We start from the raw sequence: 19,025 nt of genomic DNA on the forward strand, positions 1-19,025 counted from the left end.
GACACGAGTATTATTTTCACAGGAAAATGTCCTATTTTCATTGCACACATTGCACAATCTCTCTCTCTCCCCTCTTGGGCTCATGTAGAAAAATAGATGAACAGGGCTTCAGTGGAAATGTGAGTCCGCTTGGTGAATGATCATTTGTGAAGTTCTGTTATTATCACCTCCATCAATCCTCACAACATCCCATTATAATTGGTAGTTACAATTGTTATTCCCATTTTAAAGATGAATAAACCAAGGCAGGGGCGCCTGGGTGGCTCAGTTGGTTAAGCGTCTGGCTCCGGCTCAGGTCATGATCCCAGGGTCCTGCGATCGAGCCCCGCATCGGGCTCCCTGCGCAGCAGGGAATCTGCTTCTCCCTCTGCCTGCTGCTCTCCCTGCTTGTGTGCTCTCTCTCTCTCTCTGACAAGTAAATAAAATCTTAAAAAAAAAAAAATGGGACGCCTGCGTGGCTCAGTCAGTTAAGCGGCTGGTCGATCCCGGACTCCTGGGATCGAGTCTCACATCGGGCTCCTTGCTACGCGGGGAGCCTGCTTGTCCCTCTGCCTGCCGCTCCCCCTGCTTGTGCTTGCTCTCTGTCTCTCTCTCTCTCTCTCTCTCTCTGATAAATAAATAAATAAATAAATAAATAATAAATAAAATCTTAAAAAAAAAAAAGTCGACCCAATCTAACTGAGCCACCCAGGTGCCGCAGTTTCCTGGCTACTTTTGCTTAGAATAGGGCTCCATTTGAATTTTAAAATAAAAAATAAAGTAAATTTAGCTTAAAATATTTAAGTAAATACTAGCATGGTTGGTATGGAGTTAGGGCAACACTCAGCCGGGGTATATGAGTGACTGGAGGTTAGATAACACTGAAGCACACGGTGGGGGAAAAAAAAAAAAGGCTGAGCAAGAGATCAGGTTGATATTTTTAGGAAAAGAGGTGGAGAGGAAGGGGGGGAAGAGGGAGCAGCAGGGGACAAACGTGGAAAGTCACTTGGATTCATGCCAGGAGCCCAGTACAGGAACCGGTTGAGCTCGTACTGGGGACCTGCTACCACAGATACTGTAGTGGAACACTAGAGAAGATGCATACTCCACTATGGTGTCCAAAGCTAGTAAAATGCACTAGGTTTTTTGGGTGCACTAAGCACTGGGGGGGGGGGGTCTAGTCTACACTTGCACTCTGATGTGGATTCATCACTAAAAATCTGGAATACTTTAACTTTTTCTTTTTTTTTAAGATTTTATTCATTTATTTGAGAGAGAGAGAGAGAAGGAGAGAGAGAGAGCACGTGAGAGGGGGGAGGGTCAGAGGGCGAAGCAGACTCCCCGCTGAGCAGGGAGCCCGATGCGGGACTCGATCCCGGGACTCCAGGATCATGACCTGAGCCGAAGGCAGTCGCTTAACCAACTGAGCCACCCAGGCGCCCATACTTTAACTTTTTCAAGGGGCACATTGGATTTCTTGTGGAACGCATCTTGCCCAGAATGCTCCGTAAGCCCGGCACCAAGATGGACTCTGGGCACCCCCGGGAACATGGCGGGCTCTGCTTTCTGTGTCCTTGCAGAAACTCAGTTAATCATTTTAGCTTAATTACTAGCCTGTGGTGTGTGCAGGCTGCCAAATATAGAGAACTGGACCAAGAGACTTTCTCCAAACTTTTCCAAAAGAGTTCCTGTAGGTAGTGTGAAGCCCCCATCTCTCCGCCCCACACCCCCTCCCCCAGTCATTGCCCCCAAATCAGTTTGCATAATCCACTACAGCCCCTTCCTCAGAGCTGACACTCTGGTCAAGTCGGGGAGTGGTAAACTGAAATGTAAATTACAGCCCCCATTCTCCATACACCTAAGCCCCCTACCGGCACCCATCTTTCCCTTAGCGCCTGTATTTTGGCCACGCCCCGTCCACTTGCGTGCCTAAGCAAGTCCCGCCCACCGCAATTGGCGGGAAAAGGAAAGCCAATAGCAATTCTCTCAGGGGGAGCGTGTGGGCGTTGAACCTACCCCCAACCCCGAGGAATTGCAGGAGGCGCCAAAAGAGGACGAGCTTCCGCCTCTGCCTGCAGCTCTGCTCCTCAATCGCAAGAGGATTTGTGGAAGCGCTGGACTTTCACCTCACCCCGGCCATGGAGCCTCTGCCCAGAGGCAGCTACTATGACCCCGGTGACTACTATGACCCCAGCAACTGCTGGCTGGGAATGTACGAAGTGGAAATAAGATCTGAACCTGTGCAGGGTGCAGCACCAGAAGCTGAAGGCGGCCGCATTCATGAAGGAAATCCAGGCTTTGTGGGCGACATCAACCACGAAAGCATCAACAATGAAGGCGACATCAACTTGGAAGACAACATCAACTTGGAAGGTGACATCAACTTGGACGGCGACATCAACTTGGAAAGCAACATCAACTTCGAAGGTGACATCAACTTGGACGGCGACATCAACTTGGAAAGCAACATCAACTTGGAAGGTGACATCAACTTGGACGGCGACATCAACTTGGAAAGCGACATCAACTTGGATGGCGGCGACATCAACTTGGACGGCGACATCAACTTGGAAGGCATGGACTTTGAAGGCATCGACTTTGAAGGCATCGACTTTGAAGGCATCGACTTTGAAGGCTTCAACTTTGAAGACATCAACTTTGAAGGCATCGACTTTGAAGGCATCAACTTTGAAGGCATCAACTTTGAAAGCGACATCAACTTTGAAGGCGACGTCAACTATGAGGGCAACATCAACCGTGAAGGCGTCGTGAACCATGAGGCCGAAGGGAACCACGAGGTCGGCAGTGGCGTCCAGGAGCTGGGGCAGCAGCAGCCTGAGGAGCTACCCCAAGTGGCGGCTGCTGAGGCTCCGCAGCCCCGGAGCAGGCAGCGAGGAGTCCAGCGCCATAAGTTCACGCCGATGCAGGTTCGGGAGCTGGAAAGCGTTTTCCAGCACACCCAGTACCCAGATGCGCTCACGAGGTAAGAAGCTTGCCCCGGAGGTGCCGGGTTCTCCAGGGACCTTGGGCTCATTTCCAGGCATCTTTGTTTCTCCCCCTACCCGTCAGCCTCCTTCTTTCCTCCTAAACCAAAAATGCCAAGGGTTGAGGGAAGGAGAATGCCTTCTGTGCATCAAGGAAAATATTTTTATACGGTAATTACGTGAAACGAGTCTGGAAACTGTGGTGGGTGGTCTTTTTGGTTTTGTTTTTTAAATTGTGGTAGGGGCGCCTGGCTGGCTCAGTTGAGAGAGCCTGCGACTCTTGACTCTGGCGCTCGTAAGAGCCCCACATTGGGAGTAGAGATTACTTAAATAAACTTAAAGAAAAAAAAAAAAGACTTGGCGCTCAGTCGGTTAAGCGTCTGCCTTCCGCTAGAGTCATGATCCCGGGATCCTGGGATCGAGCCCGCATCGGGCTCCCTGCTCCGCGGGTGTCTGCTTCTCCCTCTCCCTCTGCCTCTCCCCCTGCTTGTGATCTCTCTCTTTCCCTTTCTCTCTCTGTCAAATAAATACATCAAATCTTAAAAAAAAAAAAAAAAAAAAGACTTAAAAGACTTGCGGTAAAATAGGGGCTCCTGACTGGCTCAGTCGGAGGATCGTGGAGCTCTTAATCTCGGGGGTCATGAGTTTGAGCCCCACTTGGGTGTAGAGGTTCCTTAAATTAATTAATTAATTAAAAATTTTTTAAAAGACTTTTAAGAAATTCTGGTAAAATAGGGGGCCCCTGCCTGGCTCAGTCGGAGGATTGTGCAGCTTTTGATCTTGGAGTTGTGAGTTTGAGTCCCACTTTGGGTGTAGAGGTTACTAAAAAAATTTAACAAACTTTAAACACAATAAATTGTGGTGAAATATACGTAAAGATAAAATTTATGATCGTAACCATTTTTAAGTGTACAGTTCAGTAGTAGTAAGTACACTTGCATTTTTGTACAACTAATCTCCAGAACTCTTTTCACCTTGCAAAACTGGAAGAATACAGTGAACAACTCGCTATTCCCCCATTTCCCACAGCCCCTGGCAATCACCTTTTTACTTTGTGTTTTAATGAATTTGACTACTGTAGGTGCCTCTTTTAAGTGGAATGACACAGTGCTTTTCTTTTTATGACTGGTGGATTTCACTTAGTATGATGGCCTCAGGGTTCATCCATGAGGTAGCATGTCTCAGAATTTCCTTCCTTTTTAGGGCTGAGTAATATTCCATTGTTTGTAAATACCATATTTTATTTGTCTATTCATTTATTAGTGGGCACTTGAGTTGCTTCTATTGTGAATAATGCTGCTGTGAACGTGGGTGTGCAAATAGCAGTTGCAGTCCCTGTTTTCAATTATTTTGGGTATATACCCAAATTAATTGAATTCCACTCTAGTGGAATTGCTGGATTAATGGATTAATTAATTCCACTCTAGTGGAATTGCTGGATCATATGGTCATCCTGTTTTTATTTTTATTTTTTTTAAAGATTTTATTTATTTATTTGAGAGAGAGAGAGAATGAGAGATAGAAAGCACGAGAGGGAAGAGGGTCAGAGGGAGAAGCAGACTCCCTGCTGAGCAGGGAGCCCGATGTGGGACTCGATCCCGGGACTCCAGGATCATGACCTGAGCCGAAGGCAGTCGCTTAACCGACTGAGCCACCCAGGCACCCTGGTCATCCTGTTTTTAATTTTTTAAGCAGCTGCCCTGCTGTGTTCCATAGTGGCTACACCATTTTACATTCTCACTAGCAGTGCATAAGGACTTCAGTTTCTTCACATTCTTGTTAACACTTGTTATTTTCTTTTTCTTTTCTTTTCAGTGAGAGAGTGTGTGTGTGAACGGTGGGAGGGGCAGAGGGAGATAGAGAATCTTAAGCAGGCTCCACACTCACCAGGAGCCGATGCAGGGCCTGATCTCACAACTCTGAGATCATGACCTGAGCCAAAATCAAGAGTTGGATGCTAAACCGACTGAGCCACTCAGGCACCCCAACACTTATTTTCTGTTTGTTTTTTGTTTTTTTAAGATTTTATTTTTAAGTAATCTTTACACCCAACATGGGGCTTGAACTCACAACTCCGAGATCAAGAGTTGTACGCTCGGGGTGCCTGGGTGGCTCAGCAGGTGCCCCTGTTTCATATGTTAGCCATCTCAATGGATGTGAAGTGGTATCTCATTGTGATTTTCTTTTTAAGAAGATAAACCTTATTTAATTTTTAAAAAGATTTCATTTATTTGTTTATCAGAGAGAGAGAGCACAAGCAGGGGGAGCGACAGGCAGAGGGAGAAGCAGGCTCCTCTCTGAGCAAGGAGCCTGATGTGGGACTCGACCCCAGGACTCTAGGATCATGACCTGCGCTGAAGGCAGATGCTTAACCAACTGAGCCACCCAGGCACCCCAATATCTGTGTTTTTGTGACTGGTTTATTTTATATGGCATACAGTCTTTTAATTTTTTATAAGACTTTGGTTTTTTTATTGAAGTATAATTAACATACAGTGTTATATTAGTTTTAGGTGTACAACGATTCAACAATTTTTTATTTTTTAAATTTATTTTTATTTGTTTGAGAGAAAGTAAGAGCACGAGAGAGAGTGCAAGCAGGGAGAGGGGCAGAGGGAGAAGCAGACTCCCCGCTGAGCAGGAAGCCCAACAAGGGCTGGATCCCAGGACCTGGGATCAGGACCTGAGCTGAAGGCAGATGCTTAACTGACTGAGCCACCCAGTTGTCCCATGATTCAATTCTATACATTGCTCAGTGCTCACCATGATAAGTGCAGTCACCATCTGTCATCATAGAATGTTATTACAGTATTATTGACTATATTCCCTATGCTGTATTTTCATTTCCATGACGTATTTATTTTATAACTGCAAGATTGTACTCCTTAATCCCCTCTCTTTCACCCGTCCCCTGACCCAATCTCCCTGTGGCAACCATCAGTCTGTTCTCCGTATTGGAGTCTGTTTTTTCCTTTGTTTTGTTTCTTAGATTCCACATATAAGTGAAATCATATGGTATTTGTCTTTCTCTCTCTGACTTATTTCACTTAGCATTATACCCTCTAGGTCCATCTGTGTAGTTGCAAATGGCAAGATCCCATTCATTTTTTTATGACTGAGTGATGTGTGTGTGTGTATGTGTGTGTGAGAGAGAGAGAGAGAGAGAGAGAGAGATTTATTTAAAGATTTTATTTCTTTATGTGTGAGAGAGAGAGAAACAGAGAGAGCACAAGCAGGGGGAGCAGAGGGAGAGGGAGAAGCAGGCTCCCCACTGAGCAGGGAGCCTGACGACACGGGGCTCCATCCCAGGACCCCGGGATCATGACCTGAGCCAAAGGCAGATACTCAACTGACTGAGCCCCCCAGGCGCCCCGTATCATCTTTTTAAAAAAATCTTTAGGGGCCCTGGGTGGTGGCTCAGTGGAGCCTCTGACTCTTAATTTCAACTCCAGTCATGATCTCAGGGTGGGAGGATCAAGCCCCACTTTGGGCTCTGCACTCAGCATGGAGTCTGCTTGTCCCTCTCCCCCCTCCCTCTCCCTCTCTCTCTCTCTCATAAATAAATAAAATCTTAAACAAATTTTTTGAGTATAGTTTACAAACAATATTGCATTAGTTTTAAATGTACCACATAGTGATCCCACTTCTCTGTGTTATGCTATGCGCACTGTAGGTGTAGCTCCCATCTGTCATATGACACCATTGCAGTACCATTGACTACATTCTCTATGCCTCTTATTCCTGTGACTTATAGATTTCATAGCTGGAAGCCTGTATCTCCCACTCCCCTTCCCCCATTTTGCCCATCCTCCCACTCCACAAGCATAGTCTTCAGCGTTCCTCTGTGTGGTAGCTTATGTTATAATTTCCTTCCTTTTTTTTCCTAAATGTTTTATTTATTTAATCATGAGAGTCAGAGAGAGAAAGAGAGAGGCAGAGGCAGAGGGAGAAGCAGACTTCCCGCCGAGCAGGGAGCCCGAGGCGGGGCTCGATCCCAGGATCCCGGGACCATGACCTGAGCCGAAGGCAGACGCTTAACAACTGAGCCACCCAGGCGCCCAATTTCCTTCCTTTTTAAGACTGAATAATATTCCATTGCATGTGTATACCATATTTTATTTACCCACTTGTTATTAATGAGCACTTGGGTTGCTTCCACCTTTTGGCTATTGTGAATCATACTGCTGTGAAAATAGCTTTCTAAGACCCTGTTTTCAATTTTTGGGGGCATATACTCAGAAATGGAACTGTTGGATCATATGGTAATTCTATGTTTAATTTTTTGAGCCACTATTCTACTGTTTTCCTTAGCAGCTGCACTATTCTTTATTCCCACCAACAGTGCACAAGGGTTCTAATTTCTCCACATCCTCACCAACACTTGTTCTTTTCTGTTTTTTTGATAGTACCCATTCTAATGGTATGAGATGGTATCAGTGTGGGTTTTTTTTAAAGATTTTATTTATTTATTTATTTATTTATTTATTTATTTATTTGAGAGAGAGAGAGAGAGCACACATGAGTGTGGGGGGAGTAGCAGAGGGAGAGGGAGAAGCAGACCCCCCCCTGCTGAGCAGGGATCCCGACACGGGGCTCAATCCCAGGACCCTGAGATCATGATCTGAGCTGAAGGCAGACGCTTAACCAACTGAGCCACCCAGGTACCCCTCAGTGTGGTTTTGAGAGGCAAGAACTTAATGATTAATTAGTGACGTTGAATGTCTTTTCATGGCCATTTGTATATCATCTTTGGAGAAATGTCTATTCGAGTCCTTTGCCCATTTTTTAATTTGAATGTTTATTTATTGAGTTTTAGTCCTTAATATATTTTAGATATTAACTCCTTATCAGATACATGATATGCAAATATTTTCTCCCATTGCGTGGGTTGCCTTTTTGCTCTAGTGATTTTGCACTTTAATCTACAGAAGTTTTTAATTTTTTTAAAAGATTTTATTTATTTTTTGACAGAGAGAGAGACAGCAAGAGAGAGAACACAAGCAGGGGGAGAGGGAGAAGGAGAAACAGGCTTCCTGCCGAGCAGGGAGCCCGATACGGGGCTCGATCCCAGGACCCTGGGACCATGACCTGAGCCAAAGGCAGATGCTTAGCCAACTGAACCACCCAGGCGCCCCACAGGTTTTTAATTTTGATGTAGTCTAATTTATGCATTTTTTCTTTTATTGTCTGTGTTGGTGGCTTTCTGTAAATAAAATTTTATTGGAATAGGGTAAGGAGAATAAGGTACTCTCGTGCATCTGCAGTTCTGGATCCTTTCATTTAAAATCTTGAGGGACAGGGCGCCTGGGTGGCCAGTCGGTTAAGCATCTGCCCTCAGCTCAGGTCATGATCCCAGGGTCCTGGGATCGAGTCCCACATCGTGCTCCCTGCTCAGTGGGAAGCCTGCTTCTCCCTCTGCCTGCTGCTCCCCCTGCTTGGCTCTCTCTCTCTGACAAATAAATAAATACAATCTTTAAAAAAAATTATAAAATAAAATCTTGAGGGAGGGGGTGCCTGGATGGCTCAGTCGGAAGAGCATGTGACTCCTGATCTTAGGGTTGTGAGTTTGAGACCCACATAGGGCATAGAGTCTACTTAATAATAATAAGTAAATAAATAAATAAATAAAATTTAGAGGGAAGGGCACCTGGCTGACACAGTCAGTAGAGCATACAACTTTTGATCTCCAGGTTGTGAGTTTAAGCTCCATGTTGGGTGTAGAGCTTACTTAAAAAATAATTAAAAAATAAAATTGTGATGATTTGTTCATCATAGGTTTTTTTGCATCAATTTTTATTTTTTTAAATAGCGCATAAAATTATCTTGACCTCCAAGTTGTTGAAGCCACCTTAAATTTTGAGGGGAAACCATTGATAAGGAAAGCCTGGAGCTGGGAATGACAGAAAAGTTTACTTGGGGAGGTTCTTGAGGGGGAGGGTACACATTTTAAAACAAGCATAAAGTGTATCTCCATACATTTATTTTATCCACAACTCCAAATAGTAAACATGTGTGGTTTTCTCTTCTCAGACGGGAACTTGCCAGACGCATGAATGTGACTGAAATCCGAGTGCAGGTCAGTAAACCTGGATGGCGGGGCATTCTAAAAACCGGCTTTAGGACTCGGACACTTTTGTCCTAGACATTCTCAAGTTGGTGTGTTTAGTTGTCTTTTTTAACATTGGCAAATAAGTTGACTTTAGGAGTCTCTGTGGGTAGAAAATGGGATGTGTGAACTCCAGCTTATGGATATTTCCCATTACCTGAGGGAACATGGTTTCTTAAAGGAAAAGAAGAAATGAATTGCTTCTCCTATTCTTTATACAAAATTAAATATATATATATTTGCAAACATATAGAGAGGTGTATCCACATATCTATATAGCACATAGATACATGTATATGTGTGTATTCGATAAAGTTCAACTCCTTCAAACAGATATCCTTTAGAGAATACTTCTGTGTGGAGTCATATTGGGGCTCAGGCTGACTGTGGAAGTATTCAAATTAATGCACAGAGGGGCCAGTTATGAGAAGGTTCAGGTGTACTAAATTAAAGCCAAGCATAAACTCTTAGCCAAATGGGTGAATTTATAAACATTGGGGTGAGGGAGAAAGGTATCCTCAGAACACACTGTATAAGTAACTAATGTGTCTGTTTAGTGGTGCTGAGACTGATGGCAGAAGACAGCTTCAAAGTCCAAGTACCTGGTCCTCCTACTGCTGTTTTTAAGTGTTTGGTAAAGCAGTGTAGAGAGTGGCAGCTCTAAGTTTTAATTTTCTGGAATACTTTGATGTATCAACCTGAAAACATGGCTAGAATAGTTCCGTTATGTGTGAGAATGGGGAGATAGTTTGCAGGCCTTGGACATTTGTCTAAAGAATGGAAGAAACAAGTCAAAAAACCCAACATTGAATGAATATTAATTGACCTGAGAAGGGCAAAAAGGTTAGAGAAGAATTACATATAGCCAAAATAGACCTACAGACACTACACAAATTCAGTGTTACAAAGCTGCTGAACGTGTAAGTGAATATTCTCTCTCTTTTTTTAAGATTTTATTTGTTTTTTGACAGAGAGAGACACAGCGAGAGAGGGAACACAAGCAGGGGGAGTGGGAGAGGGAGAAGCAGGCTTCCTGCCGAGCAGGAACCCGATGCGGGGCTCGATCCCAGGACCCGGGATCATGACCTGAGCCGAAGGCAGACGCTTGACGACTGAGCCACCCAGGCGCCCCGTGAATATTCTCTTGAAGATTTCTAACATTTAGGGATTTTTTTTCATTTTGGTGATACTATTTTGAAGAGTTGAGTTTTATGGAATTTGTTTGGGGTTTGGGTGGATCTTATTTTGGGGTAGATTCATAGTGTTATTTTTAAATACTTTTATTCCCTCAGGCAATGTTGACTAATTTGTAGATCATGGGATAAAAAGGTGACCAAAAAAAGAAAAACAACCCCCAAACCCATTTACATTATTTCAAAGTGATATTTGCCCAAAAAAGAAAGGAAAGGAAATCAGGATGGGTATATGGGCTTTTGCTGCAGAATGCATGTGAGGAGTTGCAGGGACACCTGGCTGGCTCGGTTGGAGGAGTGAGCGACTCTTGATCTCAGGGTCGTGGGTTAGAGCCCCACATTGGGTGTAGAGATCACTAAATAAATAAATAAATAAATAAACTTAAAAAAATTTTTCTTAAAGAGAAGAAGTTGCGTATCTGGTGGTGGGAGTATCTGAAAAGCAGCCGAACAAAGCTGACCATTGAGTAATAGCATCCCAACACCAGAGACTGGGGCCCCAGGCCTGGCTCAGATTGGAAAAGATGGGAGGAGGTTGGGAACACTTTTTCAGGCTGACAAGACATGTGCAGAGGAAAAGAAAAATGTAAGGTTTGGTGACTAGCTTTTTCTCCTTCCCAGGTTTATGTAGTGCTCTCTCCATGGCATTCTGAAGGGGACATAAACCACAAGAAACAAGTCAGGGAAAAAGCTTAGTGTTCCCATATATTTCCAAACCACACAGTATGAATTTCCTCCAGGAACTTAATAGACGTTTTCTCCTTTGTTTTGCAAATAGAACTGTTTCTGTGAGAACAGCACTGAGAGCATAGCTAGCTGTGGGCCTCGGTTAGCTTATGTTCACGGAGATCTGACCACTGGTGCGCTTGGGTCCCCCCAAAACGGGCTCTATTACACTGGCCTTGTTGAAACTATGTATTCATGCTGCAGAAATACCACCAATCTTTTTTTTTTTTTAAGATTTTCTTTATTTATTTGTCAGAGAGAGCACAAGCAAGGGGAGCGGCAGGCAGAGGGAGAAGCAGGTTCCCCTCTGAGCAGGGACCCTGCCGTGGGGCTCGATCCCAGGACCCTGGGGTCATGATCTGAGCCGGAGGCAGAAGCTAAACCGACTGAGCCACCCAGGCGTCCCAGAATACCACCAATCTTAAAATAGGAGAGCAAACATGAGGCCTCAGGCAAGGAGAAAAAGCCCTTTGTGCAGTTTGGAAACTTATGAAAGGCTTTAAATATAATGTTAACCCCATCAACTAGGATACCGAGAAGACGGTGAAGTCTAACTGACAGTTTTGTTTGTGTGTTTGTTTGCAAAAATGGTTGACGGAGTTGTAGGAAGGAGCCATTTTATGATCCCTTACTCTCGTTGTTGTTGACTATCTTCCTAAAATGCATGTTCCGCCTTCTTGCCTTAAAAATAAGGGATAGGATTAGGACCTCCTGGTTGAGTAGCAGCGCGTGGGATAAGCTGCCCTGCGGGGCAACAGCGGCTCCGGTCCAGGATCCCAGAACTGTAGCCAGAGCAGAGTGAGCTGACCTGGTCCTGAGCCCAGGAAGGTTTGTAGGGTGGGGCAGCTTGGAGCATGCAGAACCGACAATAGCCATAATGGTGTGCCTCTTTCCTCTCAACTCCTGGGTGGCCAAAGATCGGTGAGCATTTCATTAATTTGGGTCAAGTTGGTCTCCACTTTCCTTAACACTACAGGCTAAAATCAAGGCCGTGTTCGTGGCTTCAGCAACTCTCGTGTCCCAGCTAGACAAGCCACAGATTCCGTGGGGTCCCATGACTAGTCCTTCCTTTGCCAGACTACTTTTTAACTCTCAAGAGGTTTCAGAGGACTAATGACCCCTTAGACATCCTTGAAGGAAATCTGTCTAAAAACCCAACGTATTTCCTCCTATTAATTATTTACGTCGTACTGCAGATAAGCCATTCAAATAGGGAGCCGGTCCCGTCAATAGGACTTTAAATAGGGCCCACTATTTACAATGCCCAGATTGCGCCTCAAAACAAGGTGACTCTTTCTCTAGTGAGGAGGGGGCAGGTGGTAACTGGATGGTGGATGATCAGCTGTCAGGATACAGACCTTTCTTTATCCTATTACCAGGCATTGGATCAACAAGGACCCAGGGCAACTCATAAGCTAGACCTGCATCCAATACCTGAAAAAACCATTTGAATATTAAAACTGGGAGGAGAGAGACAAAGCAATAAGCCTATTCCGGAACTGGGCACATAGATGGTGCTCACTAAGGATGAGCTAAAGGGAGCGGGGTGTGGTGTTAACTTTCCTGAGTAAATAACTTCTCTTGGTGTGGTTCGTAAAATCTCCATGGCATATACAGTGGCACGTAGCATTTTTTTTCTATGATGACATTAAGTGTTCGATATGCTAAACCGATCCCTTTTTCCCTCTGACTATAGGTGTGGTTTAAGAACAAGAGGGCCAAATGTAGGAGAGATGAGAGAGCATCAAAGCTCAGAAATGCACCACCTGCTAACCTGGACCACATTTTCGTCTTCATGTTGGATGGGTCTAATATGCCGTCGTGTTCAGAAGCCAGATTGGAGATGGGTTCTTTTGGTGCCACTGACACCCTGCCACGCTTACCTCCCCTGTAGATGTATTATCAATAAAGAGGTAAATTCTGCATGCATTTGTCTTTGTGTACCAAATGGGGGCAAGTAGGGTCTTTACATAAAGTGATAAGGAAATGCCATTGAAAGAGAATGACAAGGAGGCTTCCTTTCATGAGGCGACATCCTGGAGTCACTCTCTGTAGGCCCTGCTTGTCACAGAAACTCGCTGGGTGCCCATGATGAGCTTGCACTGGCCCATATATTCTCTTCCATCCCTCAGCCCATCTTCATCCCCACCTTACCCCTTTGGGACCACAAATATGTGCAAGATGGAGTGGGGTGTGTCCCTAGTGAGAGAACAGTGTCATTTCCGGAGACGAGCTCCACTCATGCTGACACGTGCAGGCTGAATACTGGACTCTAGGGGAAGCCTCCTAAGAGACTCCTCACAGGGATTTATGGGAAGGTGACCGCCAAACATTCAACCAGTATGTTTCAAATTCTGTTCACGACCCTCCCTTTTTGTGGAGGAAATCGGGGGATTGAAGCCATTCTGGCACACAGGTTCTGTTGCTTCAACAGAAAAATGAGAAGCGATTCCATCAGGGTCAAAAAGAAGCTCTTCTCCCTTTCCTTCCACCCCTCCCCCACCCACCAGCCCAGGAAAGCATATTATCGATCTTTCTGCAACTCAGAAGCTGACCATCACACTTTCAAAAGTACTTTGTCACCTTCAACATCCTTGAGAGGACCCCAATTCCTGTTGTTAAACACTGAAAGGAGACCTGTTGGTTTACTGCTGCTCAAAGCAAGAGTAAGGAGACGGCCTCCTGAGCAGGGTTCTAGAATAATCACACACTGTGAAGAAGCAGTCATACCTTTGCTTTGTTCACGCTGTCTTCTTTGTGTGCAAATGCCAGTGTAGAAAAAAACAAGTAACGGTTAGTGAAATGAAGAGGCCAGGCCCACTTTTTTTTTTTTTTTTTAATAAGGAATGCTTCAGGAATTTGCACCTCATCCTTGTGCAGAGGCCGTGCTAACCTCTGTGTCATTCCAGTTTTAGGATACGTGCTGCTGAAGCCAGCACAGGCCCACTTTTTTTTTTTAAGCATTACTTTCTTCTCAGTTCAACCTTTGTTTTTGAGGAATCTGTAGAAATGTGAGGCTCCTTTAACAGAGTTCTGCGTTAAAAGTGATCAGCTGTGGCCGCCATAGTCCTATGAAGTGATTGCAAGAAACCACAGATAAGGTGCCATGGTCACATGAGAATTTCCTCTCATGGGAGTTCATCGGAGACCAGTTTCACAGCACTTGCATGTTCCCAGCGTGGGAGGCTCTGTTTTCTTGGGGAAGCATATGCTCTTGGCCATGGTGGCCACCAATGTTTTATTCCTTCTTCCCTCGTAAGTGACAGATGTCAGAGAAGCGTCTGCAATGTCAGCTTTCCACAAAGAGGACGTTACTGTTACCCAGAGAGCCCAGGCCTTATTGGGAGTGAGGGAAATTCAAGAACGTTCCTGTGCATACATGCCCATTGCCATTCTCACCAGATGATTTTGAAACCAAAAATTATTTCCTAGTGTTGACCACTGTCCTTTTTTAAGCATTAAGTTTCTCAATGCTTTAAGTACCTTCAGAACTGCGGGGTCTGTACCAGTAAGCTCCAGGTATTGTCAGACCCAGTCCTGACCCCTTCTCTGCTCTGGCCACAGCTGGAAGAAGCATATTCAGCTTTCCCACCCTGAGACCGAAAGCCAGAGAACACTCAGCAAGAATCCCTCAGTTAACGCTCACATCCAGTCTGACACACGCTAACAAAGAATATTCCTTTTTGAAGCTCAGGCTACCCAGAAGAAACAAACAAACAACAACAACAACAAACAATATCTTTCCTGTAAGTGCATGGCATTTTTGTCATATACACTATGTTTTTAAACTTGTCTTTCCTTTCAGATCCCAGATGTATGAAGGCAGAGTGGTGGCTTGAGGCCTAAGAAATACGCAGAATGTGGCTGCAGATTATAATTTACACTTAGTCTAAGTTTACAAAGAGAGAGAGGCCTTCATTAATCCCCCAAATTAATGAATGCCCCGAAGAGAATTTCTTTTTTTTTTAAAAGATTTTATTTACTTGAGAGAGAGAGAGCAAGCTAAAGCAAGAGCACAAGTGAGGGGGAGGGAGAAACAGACTCCCCACTGGGCGTGGAGCTCAGATGGGGCTCAATCCCAGGACCCGAGGATCACCACCGGAGCCAAAGGCAGATGCTTAACCGACTGAGACACCCAGGTGCTCCAACAGAATTTCTCTTAATGTACATTTCAAATATCCCAAATGCATGGATCAGGAATTAATTATTCTAATATAAGGGAATAACTTTGATTTATTAAAAAAAAATCCTTAGAAACTGGCTATCAATGGGGCACCTGGCTGGCTCAGTTGGTGGAGCATGTGACTCTTGATCTCGGGGTTGTAAGTTTGAGCCCCACGTTCGGTGTAGAGATTACTTAAAAATAAAATATATTTTTTAAAGATTTTATTTATTTATTTGACAGAGAGAGCGCACAAGCAGGGGGAGCTGCAGGCAGAGGGAGAGGGAGAAGCAGACTCCCTGCTGAGCAGGGAGCCCGATGTGGGGCTCAATCCCAGGATCCTGAGATCATTACCTGAGCCGGAGGCAGATGCTTAACCGGCTGAGCCACCCAGGTGCCCCCAAAATAAAATCTTAAAAAAAAAAAGGAAAAAGAAACTAGCAACCAACAACATCATTGACCTGAGATGGATCATCTTGTAGATGTTAGTTGTTTTTTTTTTTAATTTTTTAAAAAGATTTTATTTATTTGATAGAGAGATACACAGTGAGAGAGGGAACACAAGCAGGGGGAGTGGGAGAGGGAGAAGCAGGCTTCCCGTTGAGCAGGGAGCCCGATGTGGGGCTCCATCCCAGCACCCTGGGATCATGACCTGAGCCGAAGGCAGACGCTTAATGACTGAGCCACCCAAGCGCCCCCAAAATAAAATCGTAAAAAAAAAAAAAAAAGGAAAAAGAAAGTAGCAGCCAACAACTTCACTGACCTGAGATGGGTTGTTTTGTAGATTAAAAAAAAATTTTTTTTTAAGTAATCCCTATACCCACCATGGGGTTTGAACTTAAACAACCCCAAGATCAAGAGTTGCATGCCCTACTGACTGAGCCAGCCAGGCGCCCCTATAGATGGTTTTGGCTGTAAAGTTGTTAAGTACAATCTTTAAAGAGTACAGCAGATTCAGCATTTTATGGTAATGTGATAGTTCTCGAGGTAGTCTTGCTTTCTACAGTTTTCCACAATAAACAACACATGCCAGCTAACTTTCAAAATGGTAAGGTTGACGGTAAAATTAAGTAGGAAGAAGGCGTGAACTATTTGGGGGAAAAACTTTTTTTGATTAAGATTAGATTGATGTGGGCGCCTGGGTGGCTCAGTTGGTTGAGCGACTGCCTTCGGCTCAGGTCATGATCCTGGAGTCCCGGGATCGAGTCCCGCATCGGGCTCCCTGCTCAGCGGGGAGTCTGCTTCTCCTTCTCACCGTCCCCCTTTCGTGTGCTCTCTCTCTCTCAAATAAATAAATAAAATCTTTAAAAAAAAAAAAAAAGATTAGATTGATGTAACCTGGATCTTGATTCAAACAAATATGATCAGAACCTTGGAGATTTAACTTGGAAGTACCTAACAATCAAAATTCCAGACAAAAATTTTGGCTAAAAGTACTTAGAAACAAAGGGCCAGGGGCAAAGGAAGGGACCAGAAGCAATTCTTTATCTCAATACAAGAGTGTGGGGGTGCCTGACTGACTCGGGAGAGCATGCAACTCTTCATCTCAGGGTCCTGAGTTCGAGCCCCATGTTGGGCATAGAGATTACTTAAAAAAAAAAAAACAACAAAAAACAGTACAAGAGTGTGGTCCTTCAGGTGCACCGGGCTGACTCTGTTGGTAGAGCATGTGACTCTTAATTTAAAAAAAAAAAAAAGTGGTCCCTCTAAACAGATGTGAGAAGTGACTTTTTAAATAAAGATAATAATTACTATAAATGTATACAAAACAGAAGAATGGAGTTTGTTCTGAGTTGTCTTCACAAGAACAGAAATACATTTGCCAGAGTTCTGACCATGGGGTGCTGTGCTTATCATTGGGCTCGCTCTGCGCACCTGTATGCATAACATGCAGTCGTTTGGTGCCGATGTGACATCTCTAGGGAAGGTTGGAATCCTGGACGTGGAATAATGGAGCGAAAATAGAGTCCTTCACTGCCTTTCCTGGTAGGTAAGGCGAACTTGGTCTCATACGACTTGCTGTAGCCCAGGATGGGGCCTGGGGTTCTCAAAACCTTGAGTGGACACCTCCGGAGTCAGTTGCTATGGTAACAGACCCCTGGTCCTAGGAATGCTGCATGCCGTTACTTTTACTTGGGGATTCATTTGAGACTTCTGCTCACTCCCATTAAGCCAAGGCAGCAAGGTGTCCCAGTGAGAGCCAATCCTTGCCTCAGCCACTTCCTCTCGGCAAACTGGTGCTCATTTTCCTTTGCGGGACTCTCACACAAGTTCACTTGCGTTGGGCAAGTGAGACAAGTGTTCACAGGCCCTGTAGGAAAAGGTCAGCAACAACAGAGAACCAGCCTCATCATCTCATGCTCCTTTTCCAAAAAAAAAGTACCTCTTTGTCTTCTGGGGGTCACCCAGGTTAAAGGAAGAAATCACTGTCATCTCTCTGTTCTGTAAGGGACTTTTGCAGGCATCCAGTCCATTCTCTTCATATTACAGATGAAGGAACACGAGCCCAGAGCAGCGGGTGACCTGCAAGAGAGAATGTGCCGAGTTCATCCCACAGAAGTCCAGCCTCTAAGGAGCCATGCCCTGCGCCAGGCCCGGACCTTCCAGGTGGGGACAGGGCTCACCCAGGTTGAATGCTTCAGCACTTACCACCACCTTCCTACACAGAGCTCTTCTTCAAAGGGCTCTTAAATCAAGCTTTCTCACTCTGTCTCAGCACTAAGCCACCCGCCACTTAAGGCACAGAGTCCTGGTGTTCACTCTTGCTCACCAAACACCAGCGCCTTTCTCCCTTTACATAAAGATACGATTTGACAGTTGCTCAGTTGTATTTGGAATCTTTGACACCAGGAGCCATTGGCTGTGGTTTGGGATCTGGGTTGCTGGCATAGGTTTTGAGCGTCCACATTTTCAGTCCCTTCCAGATACTGAGGACGAGCATCCCTGCACTCAGCATTAGTCCCTAGCATGGTCAGCCAACATCCTCGGGGCCTGGTGGGCAGTAGAGCACAAACTACAGAAACAGAAGCAGAAACACACACTGGAGGTTGCCAGAGGGGCAACCACACCAAGTTTACATGATACTGTCCTTATCTATGCTGATAGCTCTCTTTCCTGAGCAGATGCTCAATCTAAATTCTCTTAGGCAGTTAGGGACACTTGGCTGGCTCAGTCAGTAGAGTGTGCAACTCTAGATCTCGGGGTTGTGAGTTCGAGCCCCACCTTGGGTCTAGGGATTACTTAAAAATAAAATCTTTAAAAAAATTCTTTTAGGCAATTAGAGGGGAAACCCAAAAAAATTTGAGTCTCCTATTTCTTAAAAATAATTACTAAGGGGCGCCTGGGTGGCTAAGTCGGGTTAAGCGGCTGCCTTCAGCTGGGGTCATGATCTCAGGGTCCTGGGATCCTTAGGCCCCCTGCTCAGCGGGGCGTCTGCTTCTTCCTCTGCCCTCTGCCCCACCCCCAGTTGTGCACTCTCTCTCAAAAAAAAAAAAGTTAAAAAAAAAATTACCAAAACTGATTCACATACCAAGGAGACACATGGAGAGGGGCAAATATTGCTCCCCGGTACAGCCAAACCTAGAAGGCTAAAGGGAAAGGTATTTTTCCTCCGCGTCCCCAGGACGACCTTTTCCCTGCGGGGCCCCTGCGGCAGGTAAAGGAGCTCCCAAGGCAGAGCAGGCGGGTTGCGGCCAGAGGGCTAAGCACACGGGGAACAATCACCTCCGTAAACAGCAAGCCTGCCTCTGCTGCCGGCACACTCGGATCGGCTACTGAAGACATCGCTCAAGCCTCGACCCAGAGGGGTACGGAGACCCCCAACACTTAGGCTGAGCTGGCTGGTGTCCCTTGAAGTGACTAAAGCCAGGGAAGCT

The 19,025-nt window shown here is 45.1% G+C and overlaps 1 non-coding gene across 1 annotated transcript; it reads right to left on the reverse strand.

The window, feature by feature from the left end:
* Positions 1–13,823: 13,823 nt before the first annotated feature.
* On the reverse strand, positions 13,824–13,927 carry LOC112809339 (U6 spliceosomal RNA). The gene has a single exon (XR_003204561.1). It is a non-coding gene; the product is annotated as a U6 spliceosomal RNA (small nuclear RNA).
* Positions 13,928–19,025: the final 5,098 nt, after the last annotated feature.

This window comes from Callorhinus ursinus, unplaced genomic scaffold (genome assembly GCF_003265705.2).
Source record: "Callorhinus ursinus isolate GAN/ISIS: 27379988/994484 unplaced genomic scaffold, GSC_fseal_2.0 scaffold33, whole genome shotgun sequence".
Taxonomy (NCBI): Eukaryota; Metazoa; Chordata; class Mammalia; order Carnivora; family Otariidae; genus Callorhinus; species Callorhinus ursinus.